An 18,671-nucleotide genomic window follows, 5' to 3' on the forward strand; every position below is an offset into this window, starting at 1 on the left:
AATGCCCCACCGCCCCGCAAAAACAGAGACAAAACAGCTCGGGACTATACATACAACCTTCGGCAGGAACTGGACAGTAGAGCAGGACACACCAGATCAATCTATGGACCGCGAGCACGCTTTCCGACTCGGGATGACGGCTACCTATTCGGACGTGACAAACCTAGTCACGTCCGGGCCGATAACCATAGACGGACTTCATCGGAGGTGCGCCGTGACGCGGCCCGATATAGAGGCGCCGCACACCCTCTCTGCTTCACAGATGAAGTACTAGATCACGAATTCCCCGAGGGGTTCAAGCCCGTCAATATCGAATCATACGACGGAACAACCGATCCCGCAGTATGGATCGAAGATTTTATTCCCCACATACATATGGCTCGAGGAGATGACCTCCACGCCATCAAATACCTCCCACTCAAATTAAAAGGGCCAGCTAGACACTGGCTAAATAGCCTGCCTGAAAACTCCATCGGCAGTTGGGAGGACTTGGAAGAAGCTTTTCTTGACAACTTCCAAGGCACTTATGTCCGGCCACCAGACGCCGCTGATTTAAGTCATATAGTTCAACAACCTGGAGAATCAGCCAGAAAATTCTAGACTAGGTTCCTAACCAAAAAGAACTAGATCGTTGACTGTCCGGATGCTGAAGCCCTAGTGGCCTTCAAACACAGCATCCGCGATGAATGGCTCGCCCGCCACCTCGGCCAAGAAAAGCCGAAATCCATGGCAGCCCTCACGGCACTCATGACCCGCTTTTGCACGGGTGAAGATAGTTGGCTGGCTCGTAGTACAAACACAGCTAACGAGGCAGGCCCCTCCGAGGCCAAAAACAGCACCGGCAAACTCCGGCGCAATAATCACAAACGCCGAAGTAATGGCGATAACACCGATGACACGACAGTTCACGCCGGATTCAGCGGCTCCAAGTCCGGCCAACGAAAGAAGCCCTACAAAAGGAATAACGAGGGACCATCCAGCTTGGACCGCATACTCGATCGTCCGTGCCAGATACATGGCACCCCAGACAAACAAGCCAACCATACCAACAGAGATTGTTGGGTTTTCAAACAAGCTGGCAAGTTAAATGCCGAGAGCAAAGAAAAGGGATCACAAAGTGAGGATGAGGACGAAGAGACCCGGCAGCCGAACACTGGGGGGCAGAAGAAATTTACCCCTCAAGTCAAAATGGTAAACATGATATACGCTACACACATCCCCAAAAGGGAGCGTAAGCGAGCACTCAGGGACGTCTACGCGGTAGAGCCAGTCGCCCCAAAATTCAATCCGTGGTCGTCATTCCCGATCACCTTCGATCGTCGAGATCACCCAACTAGTATCCGCCATGGCGGTTCGGCCGCACTGGTCCTCGACCCAATCATCGACGGATTTCACCTAACATGAGTCCTAATGGACGGTGGTAGCAGCCTCAACCAGCTCTATCAGGATACAGTGCGGAAGATGGGTATTAACCCCTCACGAATCAAACCCACAGAGACTACCTTTAAAGGAGTCATACCAGGTGTAGAGGCTCGTTGTACGGGCTCAATCATGCTGGAGGTGGTCTTTGGTTCTCTGGATAACTTCCGAAGCAAAGAGTTAATCTTCGATATAGTCCCTTTTCGCAGCGGCTACCACGCACTGCTCGGACGAACCGCGTTTGCTAGATTCAACACAGTGCCACACTATGCTTATCTCAAGCTCAAGATGCCCGGTCCACGTGGTGTCATAACATTCAATGGCAACACCAAACGCTCCCTCCAAACGGAGGAGCACACAGCCGCCCTAGCAGCAGAGGTACAGAGCGGCGTTCTCAAGCAGAACCATAATCCGGCCGCCGAGCCCCTGGACATCAATAAGAGAGTCCGGACCACACTGCAACAGGACGGTTCGGCTCGTCAAGAGCTTGACTAGCAATTCGGCCTCCGTCCCAGTCCCGATGAGGAAGTGGCATTCGTGCCACGCGTACATAATTACGCACTCAAAATCCCATGGGCATGATGGAGGCACAACTAGCTTGTGATCCACAGTTCGGCTACACAGATCCCGGACTCACTAGTATCTTTGCTATTTCCTTTTTTCTCTTTTTCCTTTTCCAGGTATCTTTTATACAGGCCTCCTCCGATGGCCTGATTGCCGGTCCTGTCAAAGGGCAAGTACACCAGATTGGCGCAGAGCAAGGGCATACAGGGGAAGCCCTAGAGGACAATTCAACGACTACTCTACCTATTTTTCAGTACCCAAACGCAGCTCTCCTCTGGTTTTGGCATGTTAAATAGCCGGTTGTTTATTGCATTACTTGTATAAATGCGCTTTGACGCATTAACCCAACTACAATGGAAACAGTTTATGGCCCACGTCAAGGGGCCCCAATACTACCTCTGCTCTTTTTCCATTTCCCGTCGCTATTAATTACTTATACCCTCGCACCCGTACACTTTGGTACGTTTCATATTCGCCAGGGGCTTCCTATCACCCCATAATACGGCAACAAAGTCCGAACACTTCTTATAGATAAGTTCGGCACCCCGAATTTAGCATTATATGCATTGGCTCCGAATCATGTCTTTGGTCAATAGTTGGGTTGCCCGGCTCCTGTGCTTGCTACCCTACGTTCCGCTATATCGGCTAGGGTAGTAAAGGGAGAACTACTGCGATTGTGTCCTGGCCTAGACCATATGAGCACCTCAGTAGAGAAAGCCAAAAACTGACTGTCATGATGCGGCGAGAGCCGGTCAGCTGTTCGGAGGTCACAAATCGTTGGAGATTTTTTCCGCATTTCGCGAAGGATCGGTACTTCCCGATCAGACGCTGACAGCACCCTGACTTGTATACCAGGGGCTGCGCCTATGTTTTATTATAAAACTCCTATGGCTAAGTGAGGGCGTTTAAGCCGCATAGTCTGATTGCCTGGTTCGTTGCGCTAAACAACTCCTTCAAGGACCATATAATTGGATCAAGATTGTTTAGATTCCATCCCGAACACCTCTGTACTACCTACGTGAGGGCAGAAGCCGACGACTGGCCAACCCTCAGATTTAATATAACACGGCCGCACAGGAGGAAACAATCAAAACATAACAAACATTATATTACAAACTGGATTTGTTCTCATCATACAAGGCAAAAAAAACGAATGTCTTCATTCGAAAATAAGGTCCTGCCCGCACTGCACGGCTGCAAGTCGAGACCCCTCCAGGACATCCGCAAAATACCGCTCAGGTGTCCGGTGCTCCTTGCCCTCCGGCGGACCCGTGGCCACCTCGACGACGTCCATCTTCGCCCACCACATCTTGCAATGAGCGAAGGCCATGCGGGCACCCTCGATACAGACTGATCGCTTGACGGCGTCTAGCCGCGGACAAGCCTCCACCACCCACTTCATGAGGCCAAAATAGCTGTTGGGTATCGCCTCGGCTGGCCACAGCCGGATTATTAAGTCCTTCATGGCCAGTTCGCCCACCCTGTGCAGCTCGACCAGCTGTTTCAGCTGATCGGTAAAGGGCACCGGACGTTCTGGCTCAGCGTACTGCGTCTAGAACAGCTTCTGCGTGGAGCTCCCTTCTTTGGCTCGGAAGAACTCCGCCGCATCGGACACGCTGCGTGGTAGATCCGCAAAAGCCCCTGGGCAACTCCGAATCCGGGTTAGTAAAAGGTACTTCCTTTCCGCATACTTGCTTTGCATGTTAAATGCCTTACCCGCTGCGATCTTCTTGGCCTCCTGGATCTCCTGGAGAGCGCCCCGGGCCTCATTCTGTGTCGCCTCCGCGCTCTGGCGAGCTTTGGTAAGTTCGGTCTCTCGAACCGACACTTCGCGCTCCAAAGCCTCACACTTTTTCACCGCGTCCTGGAGCTCCTGCTGGATCTCGTCGACCCGGGCCTTGAGCTTCTTACGGGTGGCTTGCTGCTGGACAGCCTTCCCCTCGGCTTCAGTCAGGGAACTTTTCAGGGCCTCGACCTCGGTCGTCGCCCCTACACACATTATGACACTCCGGTCAATACTCACCACTTATTCTTTCCGAATACACATCAAGTCGTTACTCACATTGCTTCTTGTGGAGCTGAATCTTCACCTCGCCAAGCTCGTTCTCGGTCCGCTCCAACCTCTGCTTCAGTTCAGAGACTTCGGCAGCATGCGAGGTCGCGGCCAACAGCGATGCATGTTTAATCACATCATTAGTCTCCTACAAAGGGTTGATCCCCTATCCGGCTTTTCTTTCCGAACACCGGACAGTGTCTCAGGGGCTACTGTCTACATGGGGTTTTTTCTCTTTCGACATCAGTTACCTCGAAACCTGTCAACGGGTTGTTGCAGGCTTTGTTCAGTCCACTCTTGGCAGACTGAACCTTCTTGATCACTGTACCCATAAGGACACGGTACTCGTCCACAATGGAGGCACCTCGTAGCGCCTCCATCAGGTTGTCCGGTGCCCCTGGTTGGACAGGGGCCACCTATGGAATCGGTGCACCCCCCTCCTTCGAAGGAGGCTGCTCGCCCGATTCTGGAGCCACATGGGCCTCCGGAACCGTATCCGGCTGTGGGCCGAACTGAATACGGCCCTCTTCGCCAGTCTCCATGGGGATCTGCTCCCCCATGTGTCCGGCAGCGAAGGTCTCGCCTCGAGGCGCCTCCTGGACAGCGTCCTGAGCCCCTCCCCGGCTCGGAGCAGTCCTTCGGGACAACACTTCGGTGTCGTCCTTGGCCTCAGGGGAGTAAGCGGGCGGCGACGACATACTGGCCATTTCCGCCGGATCCAACGAACTTCCAGATGAGGTTCGCTGGACACTGTCGCGGGCCGGACTACAATAGCACAATTAACCACGTCAAAACGATAAAAAGGAGAGGCCGGGTATACTTATGTACGGGAGTCACAGTACTTACGATGCGGCCTGGGGCTTAGTGCGGAGCCGTCGCTCCGGACTGCTATCAACGTCCCATGCGGTGTCGACCGCAGGGGCGCCTTTCCCCTTCTTGGGCGTTCCCGCCTCCAGATTCGTGGAGGCCCCCCTCTTCTTTTCCTTAGGGGGAGGTTTCTTCTCCTCCTCCTCCCCCTCTTCCTCGTCGTCGTCCTCAGGGATGGAGGAATGGGCTTCCTCGTCTTCGGACGTCACGTCCGAAGTTTCCTTGTGACGGGGGCCACTTTTGGCCCCCTTGGCCTTCTTCTTGGCCTTCTTCTCCGGCGCCTTATATGGCGCCAGCACCAGCATCTTCACCAGACGCAGGATGACTGGTTCTTCAGGCAGCGGAGCCGGACACTGGATCCGCTTCGCCCTCTCCATCCAATCCTGAAAAAGCAATGATAAAACTCAGACATCATCCTTGAAACAATCAAGTTGGGGATGCGTCAAAAATAACATACCTCGCTGGCGAGGTGTTTACAATCGTGACCACGGTGAATCCGTGGCCGGCGGTTTCTCGTTGCCCTTAAAGAGCAACTTCCAGGCACCTTCGTGAGTAGTTTCGAAAAGCCTCTCCAAGGTTTGGTGCTTCTTTGGATTAAACTCCCACAGAGGGCGACTTCTGCGCTGGCACGGGAGGATCCGGCGAACTAGCATCACCTGGATTACATCGACAAGCCTGACGTTCTTGGCTATCATACTCTGAACGCGCGTTTGCAGCGCTATCAGCTCATCGGGCGAACACCAGTCCGGACTCTTCTCGACCCAGGAGGTGAGTCGCATGGGGGCACCAGAGCGGAATTCGGCAGTTGCGGCCCAGGTGGTGCCGCGGGGTTCTGTGATGTAGAACCACTGTTTCTGCCACTCCTTTACCGTCTCCATGAAAGTGCCTTTCGGCCAGGAGACATTTGACAGCTTGCTCACCATGGCTCCCCCGCACTCCGCGTGCTGGCCATCCACCACCTTCGTCTTCACATTGAAGACTTTGAGCCATAGCCCGAAGTGGGGTTTGATGCGGAGGAAGGCCTCACACACGACGATAAACGCCGAGATGTTGAGGAAGGAGTTCGGGGACAGATCGTGGAAATCTATCCCGTAATAATACATCAGCCCGCGAACAAAAGGGTGGAGCGGGAACCCTAGTCCGCAGAAGAAATGAGGGAGGAATACCACCCTCTCGTTGGGCTCTGGCGTGGGGATGACTTGCCCCTCGGCCAGCAGACAATGGGCGATTCCCTTCGCCAAGTATCCGGCCGCCCGAAGCTCAGTAATGTCCTCTTCCTTGACGGAGGAGACCATCCACTTGCCCTGACCTCCGGATCCTGACATGGTTGGGTGCTAGCTCGAGTGGAAAGGAGACGAGAACTCGGGCGATGGAGCTCAAGATCGAAAGGGCGGAGATAGAGAGAATGCGTGGGAGAAGAGGGGCAAATCCTTATCCCTTTATAAAGGCAGTAAATATCAAACGCCTCCCCATTCACCTTGGAACTCGCCTATTCCCAAGGGTTGTATAAACGGCACGGTTGGGTTACCCATGCCAGCATTGATGAGAATCTCTCAATAAAGGGACATGATCTCTGCTTTGACAAAACGTGCCAATGGCAACTGCATCTCGAAATGTGGAACGGTGGACACAAAACGGTCCGAGATTATGATCGGGCTAACGTAATGTCATGTTGTAAAAAGTTGTTAGTGGATTGGAATCGTGCAGGTATTATGTTCTCTCTGCGGTTGTGTGTGGTACGTGTTACAGGTCCGGATACTATCATCACGTCCGAAGACTATCTTGGAGTTCGGAAAGGTGGAACCCGCCTTGCAATGTCGAAGACAATCTGCGCGCCGGACTCCTCGTCGTTGAAGCCAGGTTCAGGGGCTACTGAGGGAGTCCTGGACTAAGGGGTCCTCGGGCGTCTGGCCTGTTATCCATGGGCCGGACTGATGGGCTGTGAAGACATGAAGGCCGAAGACTGTACCCATGTCCGAATAGGACTCTTCTTGGCATGGAAGGCAAGCTTGGCGATCAACTATGAAGATTCCTTCTTATGTAACCGACTCTATGTAACCCTAGATCCCTCCGGTGTCTATATAAACCGGAGGGCGTAGTCCGGATAAGATATACTCATTACCATAGTCATACAGGCTAGGCCTCTAGGGTTTAGCCATTACGATCTCGTGGTAGATCAACTCTTGTAACACTCATATTCATCAAGATCAATCAAGCAGGAAGTAGGGTATTACCTCCATAGAGAGGGCCCGAACCTGGGTAAACATCGTGTCCCCTGTGTCCTGCAACCATCGACCTTAGACGCACAGTTCGGGACCCCCTACCCGAGATCCGCCAGTTTTGACACCGACAGCGGGTATCGTTATTTTCTCACCTTCACAGATGATTTGAGCAGATATGGGTATATCTACTTGATGAAGCATAAGTCTGAAACATTTGAAAAGTTCAAAGAATTAGTGAAGTGGAAAATCATCGTAACAAGAAAATAAAGTTTCTATGATCTAATCGTGGAGGAGAATATTTGAGTTACAAGTTTGGTCTTCATTTGAAACAATGCGGAATAGTTTCACAACTCACGCCACCCGGAACACCACAGCGCAATGGTGTGTCCGAACGTCGTAATCGTACTTTACTAGATATGGTGCGATCTATGATGTATCTTACTGATTTACCGCTATCATTTTGGGGTTATGCTTTAGAGACGACTGCATTCACGTTAAATAGGGCACCATCTAAATCCGTTGAGACGACACCTTATGAACTGTGGTTTGGCAAGAAACCCAAGTTGTCATTTCTTAAAGTTTGGGGCTGCGATGCTTATGTGAAAAAGCTTCATCCTGATAAGCTCGAACCCAAATCGAAGAAATGTGTCTTCATAGGATACCCAAAGGACACTGTTGGGTACACCTTCTATCACAGATCCGAAGGCAAGACATTCATTGCTGAGAATGGATCCTTTCTAGAGAAGGAGTTTCTCTCGAAAGAAGTGAGTGGGAGGAAAGTAGAACTTGATGAGGTAACTGTACCTGCTCCCTTATTGGAAAGTAGTTCATCACAGAAATTTGTTCCTATGACTCCTACACCAATTAGTGAGGAAGCCAATGATGATGATCATGTAACTTCAGATCAAGTTACTACCAAACCTCGTAGGTCAACCAGAGTAAGATCCGCACCAGAGTGGTATGGTAATCTTGTTCTGGAGGTCATGTTACTTCACCATGACGAACCTACGAACTATGAGGAAGCGATGATGAGCCCAGATTCCGCAAAATGGCTTGAGGCCATGAAATATGAGATGGGATCCATGTATGAGAACAAAGTGTGGACTTTGGTTGACTTGCCCGATGATTGGCAAGCCATCGAGAATAAATGGATCTTCAAGAAGAAGACTGACGCTGACGGTAATGTTACTATCTACAAAGCTCGACTTGCTGCGAAAGGTTTTTGACAAGTTCAAGAAGTTGACTATGATGAGACTTTCTCACCCGTAGCGATGCTTAAGTCCGTCTGAAACATGTTAGCAATTGCTGCATTTTATGATTATGAAATTTGGCAAATGGATGTAAAGACTGCATTCCTGAATGGATTTCTGGAAGAAGAGTTGTATATGATGCAACCTGAAGGTTTTATCGATCCAAAGGATGCTAACAAAGTGTGCAAGCTCCAGCGATCCATTTATGGACTGGTGCAAGCATCTCGGAGTTGGAATAAACGTTTTGATAGTGTGATCAAAGCATATGGTTTTATACAGACTTTTGGAGAAGCCTGTATTTACAAGAAAGTGAGCAGGAGCTCTGTAGCATTTCTAATATTATATGTGGATGACATATTGTTGATTGGAAATGATATAGAATTTCTGGATAGCATAAAAGGATACTTGAACAAGAGTTTTTCAATGAAAGACCTTGGTGAAGCTGCTTATATATTAGGCATCAAGATCTATAGAGATAGATCAAGACACTTAATTGGACTTTCACAAAGCACATACCTTGATAAAGTTTTGAAGAAGTTCAAAATGGATCAAGCAAAGAAAGGGTTCTTGCCTGTGTTACAAGGTGTGAAGTTGAGTCAGACTCAATGCCCGACCACTGCAAAAGATAGAGAGAAAATGGAAGTTGTTCCCTATGCTTCAGCCATAGGCTCTATCATGTATGCAATGTTGTGTACCAGACCTGATGTGTGCCTTGCTATCAGTTTAGCAGGGAGGTACCAAAGTAATCCAGGAGTGCATCACTAGACAGCGGCCAAGAACATCCTGAAATACCTGAAAAAGACTAAGGATATGTTTCTCGTTTATGGAGGTGACAAAGAGCTCGTCGTAAATGGTTACGTCGATGCAAGCTTTGACACTGATCCGGATGACTCTAAGTCACAAACCGGATACGTATTTATATTGAACGGTGGAGCTGTCAGTTGGTGCAGTTCTAAACAAAGCGTCGTGGCGGGATCTACGTGTGAAGCGGAGTACATAGCTGCTTCAGAAGCAGCAAATGAAGGAGTCTGGATGAAGGAGTTCATATCCGATCTAGGTCTCATACCTAGTGCATCGGGTCCAATGAAAATCTTTTGTGACAATACTGGTGCAATTGCCTTGGCAAAGGAATCCAGATTTCACAAGAGAACCAAGCACATCAAGAGACGCTTCAATTCCATCCGCGATCAAGTCAAGGAGAGAGACATAGAGATTTGCAAGATACATACGGATCTGAATGTTGCAGACCCATTAACTAAGCCTCTCTCACGAGCAAAACATGATCAGCACCAAGACTCCATGGGTGTTAGAATCATTACTGTGTAATCTAGATTATTGACTCTAGTGCAAGTGGGAGACTGAAGGAAATATGCCCTAGAGGCAATAATAAAGTTGTTATTTATATTTCCTTGTATCATGATAAATGTTTATTATTCATGCTATAATTGTATTAACCGGAAACTTAGTACATGTGTAAATACATAGACAAACAGAGTGTCACTAGTATGCCTCTGCTTGACTAGCTCGTTGAATCAAAGATGGTTAAGTTTCTTAGCCATAGACATGAGTTGTCATTTGATTAACGGGATCACATCATTAGAGAATGATGTGATTGACTTGACCCATTCCGTTAGCTTAGCACTTGATCGTTTAGTATGTTGCTATTGCTTTCTTCATAACTTATACATGTTCCTATGACTATGAGATTATGCAACTCCCGAATACCAGAGGAACACTTTGTGTGCTACCAAACGTCACAATGTAACTGGGTGATTATAAAGGTGCTCTACAGGTGTCTCCAATGGTACTTGTTGAGTTGGCATAGATCGAGATTAGGATTTGTTACTCCGATTGTCGGAGAGGTATCTCTGGGCCCTCTCGGTAATGCACATCACTATAAGCCTTGCAAGCAATGTGACTAATGAGTTAGTTGCGGGATGATGCATTACAGAACGAGTAAAGATACTTGCCGGTAACGAGACTGGACTAGGTATTGAGATACCGACGATCGAATCTCGGGCAAGTAACATACCGATGACAAAGGGAACAACGTATGTTGTTATGCGGTTTGACCGATAAAGATCTTCGTAGAATATGTGGGAGCCAATATGAGCATCTAGGTTCCGCTATTGGTTATTGACCGGAGACATGTCTCGGTCATGTCTACATAGTTCTCGAACCCATAGGGTCCGCACGCTTAACGCTTAACACGTTTAATGTGACGATCAGTATTATGAGTTTATGTGTTTTGATATACCAAAGGTAGTTCGGAGTCCCGGATATGATCACGGACATGACGAGGAGTCTCGAAATGGTCGAGACATAAAGATCGATATATTGGATGGCTATGTTTGGACATCGGAATGGTTCCGGGTGAGTTCGGGCATTTACCGGAGTACCGGGAGGTTACCGGAACCCCCCGGGGAGTCAATGGGCCTTAATGGGCCATAGTGGAAAGGAGGAGGAGGCGGCCAAGGTGGGGGTGCCCCCCCCCAAGCCCAATCCGAATTGGGAAGGGGGCCGGCCCCCCTTTCCTTCTCTTCTTCTTCCCCTTCCTTCCCTCTCCTACTCCAACTAGGGAAGGGGGAATCCTACTCCCACCGGGAGTAGGACTCCCCCCTTGGGCGCGCCTAGGAGGCTGGCCCTCTCCCCCTCCTCCACTCCTTTATATACGGGGGAGGGGGCACCCCATAGACACACAAGTTGATCATTGATCTCTTAGCTGTGTGTGGTGCCCCCCTCCACCATAATCCACCTCGGTCATATCGGTGTAGTGCTTAGGCGAAGCCCTGCACCGGTAACTTCATCAACACCATCATCACGTTGTCGTGCTGACGAAGCTCTCCCTCGACACTCAGCTGAAGAGATCACGAGTTCGTGGGACGTCACCGAGCTGAACGTGTGCTGATCACGGAGGTGTCGTGCTTTCGGTACTAGGATCGGTTGAATCGCGAAGACGTTCGACTACATCAACCTCGTCACTTGACGCTTCCGCTTATGGTCTACGAGGGTACGTAGACAACACTCTCCCCTCTCGTTGCTATGCATCACCATGATCTTGTGTGTGCGTAGGAATTTTTTTGAAATTACTACGTTCCCCAACAGGATGTACTTGCGACCGGAAACAATTTCGCCGTATAATTGTATTTTTTAGCTCTATTTTACATATTTTCGTATTTGAGCGCTCGCCGGTCGCAGACGACCTCATTTTGCAGAGCGTGTGTGCCAGGAGGGCATATCCCCGACGGTTTCTGGGTTGTATGGGAAGGACCCCCCCCTATCGCCCACACTCACTTGGCGATGGTTCGATATGCCGTCGCGGAAAGGGGTTAAAAACCGTTTGTTTAGGACCGACGCGCACCAGTGTGGAGCACACACACAACCCGAATACCGTATGCGATGCCACGTGTTATTTATCACACACGTGTTAACATAAAGAAACGTATGTGTAACTTACTAATCATCGCACACGAGTACTCGTAGACGCATCGTGTGCGATACTCCTAGCCACCGCAAGCAACTAATTTGCATTTTTCAAAGTTTTTTGTACAAACAGAATCGCACATGCACTAACTATAGTAACTATCTGTGTTATAATTTCTCATTGCAAACAGTTCATCCGAGTGGGCTATTTGCTGCGTATCACACACATCTTGTTTACACGAATCGTTTGTGTTCTTTTGGCTCATCGCAAACAGTTCATCTATGTGAACTGTATGCCGCATATCACACACATCTTGTTAAATTGAACCGTTTCTATTCTCTTCCCTAAACAAAAACAGTTCGTCCGAGTGAACCGTATGCCGTATATCACACATACCTTGATCTGACTGACCGTTTTTGTTGCATTCCCTAATAGCAAACAGTTCATCAGGGCGAACTATATGCCGTATATCGCACACACATTGATATGGTTGTCCGTTTCTGTTGTTCTGTCTAATCACAAACAGTTCGTATGGATCAACCGTATGTCGCACATCGCACACGTAACTAAAATCTGAACCGTGTTTGATGTCTCCGCCATCGCAGACATTTTGCATCTTTTTGATGGTTTTTTACATCCCCGTTTGCGATTAATGCATCCCACACAGTTTCGTCAAAGGGTCTCTGATCGTAGTGTCGCGTTAGCAGCATCCTGCAGTAGTGGTAGTTGTCCTTTTAAACTAGTGTGAAGACAATATACTACCCACATCATGTCATCATACTTAATGCAATACTATGTTTTACTTAATACTTTGAGATGCATGCTGGATAGCAGCCTTTCATTGGACTATTAGCTATACTTGTTGTTGGATTAACGATCTAGGGAAATTTGGATGTGATGCCTATATGCAATTATGCCATGTATAGTCATACTCATAAAACCTGCAATTTAATCAATGCACAATTGGGCAGAAATTACATATTTGACCTGAGGGCGAAATCAAATCACAAACTGACCTGCTTTTGAAAAAAATTCACTCTGCTGACCCTTTCGTGTAGCGCCCGACAACTAGGCGCCGTACACTACTATGCAGCGCCCTTCCCTTAGGCGTCGCACCTCCTGCCAGCGTGGCGGCCCTGGTCCAGTTGTGGCCCCACAGACAGCACTGCAGCGCCTAAGTCCTAGGCGCCACACTTGTAATGTGCAGCGCCCGTTTCTTAGGCGTTGCACAGTCTGTGTTCCACTTAGGCTGGCCCCACCCTCTCTTCCCTCCCACCCCCACCCCACACACCCCCACCCACCCAAACCCTTAGACTTGCGCCTCTCCTCTCTTCCCCTCTCCCCCCCCCCTCTCAAATCCTTCTCAAATCTTGCAAATCCGGAGTATTTGACCGTGGATTTCGAAGCCAACCCCTCCCTTAAGGTAATCTCCTCCGATCCCCTCGTTTTCATCCATAGGAATTGTCACATTTGCTCAAATCTTGCTGCTTTGGGGAAACCCTAGTTTTGGCTTGGTTAGGCTTTCATAGTATGCTAGGGTTAGGGTTATGTGTGTTTGATGTTGGTGTTAGGGTTATGCTATGGTTAGGGTTGTGGTTATTGTTAAGTGGGGGTTAGGGTTAACCAAGAATTCTCGGTTTTGTAGGCATGGCTTCATCTGGTTCCATGACGAGGCCACCGTGTGCTAACCAAGAAGACATGCCGAACAAGTGGGAGGACGCATCTTTGGACAAGGTGAAGGAGAAAGATGTCAACATCCCGCCATGTTGGTGTGGAGATGTTTGCAAGGTGAAGGTGTCCACCGACCGAAAGAAATCATGGACGGAAGGGCGGAGATATTTTGTATGCCCGAACTATGCTTATGATCGTGCACTTCCAACTAACGCCTATGACCAACCACCGGTAAACTCGAGAAGTAAAATGTTACTATCAAATGTGTGTCAACACTAACATAAATTTTGTATGCAGTCACCGCCTCCTCTATGCAAGTACTTCACGTGGATAGATCTTAAAGTGCCAGAAGATGTCAAAAGGACCAATACCAAGATTGTCTTAGGCGGCAACGGCGGTTAGAAGAATCTTTTTGAAGAGGCTTGGAGGAAGAGCGTCGTCAGAAGGAAAGGATGGAGCGGAAGAAACGACAGGAGGAGAGGGCACGCCAAGCGAAACTTGCTCGTGAGGAGGAGAGGGCAAGAAAGCTTGCAAAGGCTCGCGAGGCGCAAGAGGAGGACTCGGCACGTGACAAGAAGGGGAAATGGCCTCGCTCTACTCAGTAGGGACTTCGCTTCGGTGCACTCGTCGTCAACTATCTTCTAATGAATGTGTCGTGAACTTGTGAGGGCATGTGAGATGTTGGTGAACTATCTTCTAGGGCATGTCAGATGTTGGTGAACTTGTGAGGGCAAGCTGCCATTTGTCATTTGTAATGAATGTATCATGAACCATGTCATAGTAATGTTTGAATTGTCTGAAGTTATGAACTCATCGGCATAAAATTTGTGTTTGTTCAAATTGTTGTGATGCTGCAGTCATTGTAAGTATTATGATGTTCCGGTGAAATGAATGTGCTGTAAACTTTGTTTTTCCAGTAAACAGCAGTGCAGCGCCCAGAACACAGGCGCTGCACTATACTGTGCAGGGCCCAAGGGATAGGCGTCACACAGTACAGTGCAACGCCTGGCTCTCGGGCGCTGCACTCTGACTTGGTAATTTTCGTGGATGGTCAGTGCTGCAAGCCTTCTGTGGCTCTTTGGATAGCCATGGCCAGTTGAGCAGCGCCTATGAGACAGGCGCTGCACTATATGGTGCGGCGCCTAAGCGTTGGGCGCTGCACAGTACAGTGTAGCGCCTGGCTGTTGGGTGCTGCAGTGCTGTTAACTGCCAAACTACAGAAACAGATGCCATTTTGGGCTCATGCAGCACTCACATAACTTGTTCAACATAACTAAAATTACTGTAAACACAAATACTGAACAAAGACAACTAATAACTTGAACATCACATCATTTAGGACAATTCAACATTACTACTAGTTCGCAAACACAAATACCACACTAGTAAGATGTCACGACCGGTTTTCCAATAAAACATTTATTGAGAAACCGATCCCTTTAACGGACCAGTAGGGAAGAATCCTTCTTACTGGTAGACAATTTCTTGATTACAGAAAAATCCAGGAGTACTAAATATAATACAAGGTTGAGCGGAGGCTGCTCAACAATTTATTACAAGCACGCCGATATTATACATAAAGGCGGATATGACACAATGGGTGTGGTGGCATAACTACTGACTCGTAATAAAAGTGGTGGTGAATATGTCACAGGGAAGTGGGTGACAGGACTCCTAAATCTTACAGCTCATCGAGCGTCGAAGTGAGGCTCGAGGACTTTTATTTGGGTGGCGGAAGCGTATATAATACAAGTGACCAAATCCAGGATCGCACGGGACTGACTGGGACTCCTCTAGGCGTCGGACTCGCTATCAAACTCATCATCCATGAGATTGCCTTCGTCAACATCTGGCCAAATCAACAAGCCAAGTGAGTACTATGAAAGTACTCGCAAGACAGTTCGGACATAAGATATAACAAATGCAAACATGATGCATATGAACAAATTAATAATGCGCACTCAGATAATAAAATAGCAATGCATGGGAAATAAAAAGGAAGTCGGGCGGTAGTCCTCCCGAAATCCCAATGTAAAACTGAAGGCCAATCGAGTGTCTGAAATGACTCCTCGAAAGGGTACAAATAAATTAACAATGCCGCAGTCGGGCGTCAGGGCGACACCACATAAAGGGCTTATAATGGAATATAAACGACAGTGCGTGCCACAGTCGGACGTCTGGGCGACATCACGTAAAGGGCTTATATCAAAGTAAATAACGAGAGTGCCACAGTCGGACGTCTGAGCGACATCACATAAAGGGCTTATATCAAAAGTAAATAACAAGAGTGCCACAGTCGGACGTCTGAGCGACATCACATAAAGGGCTTATATCGAAAGTAAATAACAAGAGTGCCACAGTCGGACGTCTGAGCGACATCACATAAAGGGCTTATATCAAAAGTAAATAACGAGAGTGCCACAGTCGGACGTCTGAGCGACATCACATAAAGGGCTTATATTTCATAACTCGATATTCCAGTAGCTCATGAAGTTAAATCATTTCAAGGCAATACTCAGGTACGAAAAAAATGGTTAGTCCATCCACAGGAATAACATTCAACCGGGTTTACCACTCAAGCTTATTCACCGGGGATTTCCACGGAGACTGACACATGGACTGACACCGAGACTGATGTGGATACTGTTTGGATACATTGACCCCGGTCCTTGACCATGGACGCAATGACTCGGAAGGTTTTGACTCTGCAGAGTTTGTACTCTTAACCACAGCCAACGGATTTCAGTAGTCACAAGGGACTAGTTCCGTTTACGGTATTTTAGGAGAAACACATCTAACCAGTACACACCCATTCCACATTCCGTTGCCAGGAATCACCCCAAGCAACGTTCAAGAAAAACCTTGAGATGGGGAGGCTACAACCTCGCGTAGCATGGGATCAAATTTATATCGCGCGCTCTAAGGGGTGCCCCCCTCTCGGTCCCAACCGGAAACACCCATGCCCCCTGACCGGATGACTGGCTTTAATCCAGGGCCATGGAACCCTCATTCCGGCCCCTCTATTTGGTGTGTACAAGGAAAGAGGTTTGCAACTTACTAAACCGATTCTTTGCAGAAAACATGTGGCAGCACGAAAGGGGACGAACGGTAACGTGGCTTGGTCCACGTTAACGTCGGAGTTTATCGGATGACATAAGACTGGCATGCTACAACAATACCATCTTACTACCTCTCATGTCACCACATGATCAGGTCATCTCTCATCAAAAGATCACAGTAAACTTCGAAGCACACGGTTAGTTGCCTCGCATGCAACGTAACACTCACCGATGCCCATATGCCATGCACAAACTATTCAAGCAAACATGCAAAACACCCATCATATCAAAGGTTCAAACATGCTTGCCTGGTTCGGAGAAGTCAGAATCTAGCTCGGCGAAGTTCGCGGCTCCGCCACCTCCTCCGGAATCTACGGTATAAAGAAACCGTATACTAACGTGAAAACCGTTGTGTGTATAAAAATTATTCCAAATTTTTTCCAAATAAATACTATAAAAAACTAGACAAAAATATAAGACTGACAAAAAAAGAATCAATCAAAAAGCATCTTTTGTTTAAAAGATATAAGGGTTTTAGTCCAAGGACTAATCTGTGATGAAACAGAAAAGATCCAGGGGCTCGTTTGAAAAAGCAAAAAACGCTTCGGTATGAAATACGCCATCCCAGAAGGAAAACACATTTTTCCCGAAGGCGCCTTCAGAAAACGGTTCGAAGGGAAAGAAAGAGAGGCTGACGGGGGGGTCCCACCCGTCAGGTTCAAACTCCAACAGAGTTCGCCGGCGCCCGAAGGCTGCGGTGGTCGCTGGCATTGATCCACGGCGAGGTAGGGTGATCGGAGGGTACCTACGGGTTCAGGGTGTTCTTCCGCGTCGGTGGGTGGTGGACTTGGCCGTCGGTGAGCACCACGTCGACGGCGACCGTATCTCCGGCGGACAGTGGTTCGGGCGAGGGTGGAACTCTCCGGTGGGTGCTGCAAACTCCAAATTGGTGCGCGGGTTAGAGAGGTTGATGCACTAGGAGGCTACTGGCAAGAGTCGAGAGGCGGGGGTGCACGCACGGGAGTGAATCCTGTCGGATCCCAAAGCGGGTCGAGGCGGCCGGAGTTGGGGAAGAAGACTCCCTCGGGGTCTGCCCAGTGGCTTGGCGTGGTACTTGTGAGGTGTAGGGATGGTGCGTGTTCGAGTTCGAGCTCGGGACCTCTTTTTATAGGTGATCCGAGGAGGTGGCCGTGAACGGGATAACGCCGGCGAGCAATTACGGTGAGGCAGAGGTCGGGCAGGAGGTTTAGGCGGTTGGGCATCACTGTGGTGGTTCACTGGCACCGTTTCTCCGCTGATACCTCGGCCGGATTGGGGTAATGCTCTGGTCCTCGACGGAACGGCCGTACGGGCACGACGGCAGCAGGGAGCACGCTCCGTGCCTCCCAGTTCACGACGACGGCTCTGCAGCGTGCACAGAGGAGGGGACGGCCACGCGGTGGCCTCTGGTGGCTTGGGCGGTGCTGGACGGCGCCGTCCCTCGCTGCGCCTCTCTAGCAGCCGCAGCGGGCGCTGCTGCCGCCGCTCACGGGGAGGCGCACCTCTGCCAGCTCGTCGCCGATGCCCGCAAGCGTCCAGGCGACCGTGCGGCGCGGTGGATAAGAAGGGGGAACAAGGAGCAAGGCGCCACCGCGGCTACTGGCGAGATCGAGGTAAGTTTCTGAAGAAAACGACACTGGCTTCTGAAACTGTTTACTGAACACTGAACTTCGACAGTAACTGTGCCCTCCAGGTGTTCGACGATATGATTTGGGCACGAGGAAAATGTTTCTGGAGCTGGGACTTGGTGAGGTGACCTCTTGATGCATCCAGAGGCTGCCTGAATTTTCTCAGATTTTTAGGAGAAGGAAACAAATGAATTTCACCAAATTTTGCAAATATGGCCCAAACTTGCAGCAAGCACATTTTGAAAATTTGAACTGGAGACCAGTGGATCTTCATGGATCTTGGTTGAGGGTTCTAAGGACTAGCCAGGGAAATTTGTTTGGAGGCAAAACTCAAAGGAGAACTAGTGGTTCCTTTGTAAATCTCCAAGGGTCAAAATAGAGGACAGAAAAAGTTTTTGATTAGAAATAAATGGAGATAAAATCATGGGGGAGTTTAACTTGCTGGATTTGAAGTTTATCTTGACACAAAGAGGGG

This window comes from Triticum aestivum, chromosome 1D (genome assembly GCF_018294505.1).
Source record: "Triticum aestivum cultivar Chinese Spring chromosome 1D, IWGSC CS RefSeq v2.1, whole genome shotgun sequence".
NCBI lineage: Eukaryota > Viridiplantae > Streptophyta > Magnoliopsida > Poales > Poaceae > Triticum > Triticum aestivum.